Source organism: Camelus dromedarius, chromosome 4, assembly GCF_036321535.1.
Source record: "Camelus dromedarius isolate mCamDro1 chromosome 4, mCamDro1.pat, whole genome shotgun sequence".
In the NCBI taxonomy this organism is placed as follows: Eukaryota; Metazoa; Chordata; class Mammalia; order Artiodactyla; family Camelidae; genus Camelus; species Camelus dromedarius.
In genome coordinates this window covers 8,903,956-8,906,945 of record NC_087439.1, presented here as the reverse complement: position 1 = coordinate 8,906,945, position 2,990 = coordinate 8,903,956, and the positions used below count along the sequence as shown (strand labels likewise).

General features: G+C 37.5%; 1 non-coding gene across 1 annotated transcript; it reads left to right on the top strand.

The window, feature by feature from the left end:
* Positions 1-2,288: 2,288 nt before the first annotated feature.
* Positions 2,289-2,361, top strand: TRNAA-AGC (transfer RNA alanine (anticodon AGC)). The gene has a single exon. It is a non-coding gene; the product is annotated as a tRNA-Ala (tRNA).
* The last annotated feature ends 629 nt before the right edge of the window (positions 2,362-2,990 follow it).

Genomic DNA, 2,990 nt, shown 5'->3' with positions numbered 1-2,990 from the left:
TGATCTGAATCCTCAGACAAGTGTAAAGAAGGAAAGGCATAAAATGATAACATTTGCCCAACCAATGGCCTGGAAACCTTTGCCTTGGCCAGACTGTTAAATTCATGAAACAAATGGTGTGTTTTAATTTCTCATCCACACGTGCGGTGTCCTGTCCTATTTTCTCATCATAGGTTCTTTAAACCACTCTTTCTGGCCTTTCTGTAAATCTTCTCACCTAATGAGCGTCATCTTTTTTTTTTTTTTTTTTTTTGCATCACTTGAAAGAAAGGTGACCAATTAGCATTTTCTTCAAATAAATTGTAAGTGAGAATGGAAAGCAATTTTTTTCCCCCTTTCATTTCCTCGTTGTGACGCCACCTAACAGAGAGCATCCTGTGAAAACTTTTCAGAATCATTTTTTAAGAGGCCTTTTTCTATGTTTAACAAATCTTTTTCTACGGCCATCAAGGACTTTGTTGTACACATTAGCGCATTTCTGAAGTAGACTGACATCCCTTCTTGTATTTTGTAAACTTTTATACAAACATATCTTTTGTTTTAAAAATGTATATCTTCTTTCCAAAGCTGTGTGGTTAAGCAAGAGGACAGCTAGGAGATCACTAAACATTTTGACATTTTCCAGGCCTGAATTTTCTTTCTTTTCCATTTATTGCAGTGATTAAATGAGGGGTATTTTGTGTTTTTTTTTTTCCTTTCTCATCTAGCTAGAAATTTTATATTGTGACATGGATATGCCCTCTGGTATAATTCCAAATGGATAACAGACACTAAATGGATAAACACATATATTCCAAATTCAGTGACTTCTCAAGCCTTTGCTATTTACTAAGGGAAAAGAGAAGGATAAATTGGAAATTCTTCCCTGGAAATACTACCCTCAAACTCAATGGGATGAGAGTTTCAGTTTGGTTCCATAAACACTAATTTGCCAACAACCCCGACCAGAGCTTGTGAAAATTCCTGAAGATTGGATTTTTTTTTTAATAACATAAACAGAAAAGTTTAATATATTTTGATGCTTTTGTGTAATTTCCTTTTTAAATAAAGTTCAGTGCCAGATAGATTTCATCCCTCTGTTGACTACTTAGCATTGGCAAATCAATTTCAAATGGCTGGAGAGCATCTCCAGGTCACTGTCAGCCCACTAGTCCCATGTGTGGGTTTCTCTGAGACATAATCATCATCATCTTGATAACCTTTCCACTTCTTTGTAATTACGTGAAGTGGAAGCTCAGCATGGTGACGTCTCCAACTGCTGTTTCAGAGCAGTGACTTCTTCAGATCTGGGTTAATAAGACACCAGGAAGCTGATGCTGCTGGTCTGGGTACCACGCTCTGAGAACCACTGATCTGAGAGAAAAAGAGGTGCAGCCCTGAGCATGTGTGAGATGCTGAGCTATCACAGTGCTGATGTGCCTGACTTTGAGATGGAATCTGAAATGTAAAATAAGTGTTAAGTCTTACCTATCGGGAAGGAAGAGTTGAGATTGTTGGCAACTCCCTGTCTCAGCCAAGTACCACAGAAGGAACTGGAATTGGACTGAATCTGTAAGTAGTGGGGTGGGAGGCATTGACTTGAAGTCCAGCTGGAGATTTGGGGGCAGGAAGAGGTGTCTGGAGCAAGCCCCGGGGCTTGAAATATCACACTCCTTCAGAGTCAGGGTGAGAGTGAATAATCCTTTAAAATACAAATGGCAGAAACACTGCCAGTATGCATACTTGTAAACTCACTACAGCAAGAAAAACAACTTCAGCACTCTAACTCAGCAGTGTGAAAACGTGGCTTTCCAATGAATGACGTTTGCAGGAAGGCTAAACTTGCAGGGATGTATCCTGACTTCCCTCATGAAGAAGCTCTGGCTTGGGGACAGCAGGCAGGTTCCAAAGTCAGTATTTGACTACTCCGTAAGGATTGAGTGGTCTTGAGCAAGTCTTTTGATTTATCCAATCATTCAATGATAAACTAAATCTCTTTACACAATATAATTTATGGATTATAGGAATGATTAACTATAGTAAAGTTTGTGTAGACAGTTTTTAAAGTTCACTAGGAATGACTAAAATTTTGTCTATTTTTATTGAAGTACAGTCTTTTCCAATGTGTCAATTTCTGGTGTACAGCACAATGTCCCAGTCATGCAAATACATACATATATTCATTTTCATATTCTTTTTCATTAAAGGGTTATTACAAGATATTGACTATAGTTCCCTGTGCTCTACAGAAGAAACTTGTTTTTTTGATCTCTTTTTATATGTAGTGTTTAACATTTGCAAGTCTTGGGGGAGGGTATAGCTCAGTGGTAGAGCGCATGCTTAGCATGCATGAGGTCCTGGGTTCAATCCCCAGTACCTCCATTTAAAATAAACAAACAAATAAATAAATAAATAAATAAACCTAATTAAAAAACAAATAACACCAAAAAAAAAACTTGCAAATCTCGGATTCCCCAATTTTTCCCTTCCCATCCTCCTTCCTCGGGTAACCATAAGATTGTTTACCATGTCTGCGAGTTAGCAGACCTGGAGATTGTCATTCTAAGTGATGCAAGCCAGAAAGAGAAAGAAAAATACCATATGATATCACTCGTATGTAGAATCTAAAAAAAATTAAGAAAAAAGAGAACAATGAACTCATCTACTAAGATGTTGTCTTATTATCTAGCTGTGTGGTGTGTATGCATTTTGAAACGTCAGCAGTTATGTTAGAGTGAGTAGCTTTAGCTACAACCATAGTGTGAATATATCCCTTCTTCCTGACTTCTTGACACTGAGAAGAGAGAAGATTAAGGACAGACATTCTGTAGTTTACTTCTCCACATTCCCAGTTTTCACAAGGAGTCAATACCATCCTTTATTGGAGTCATAAAAAAAATCAACATGCCATTTACAATTTACTAGGCAAGTCAAAATACCTTCCTAGGGGGGTTTCAATAATGAAATACTACCATTCACTTCATCCATTGCAAAATCAAATTGAAGGCCTA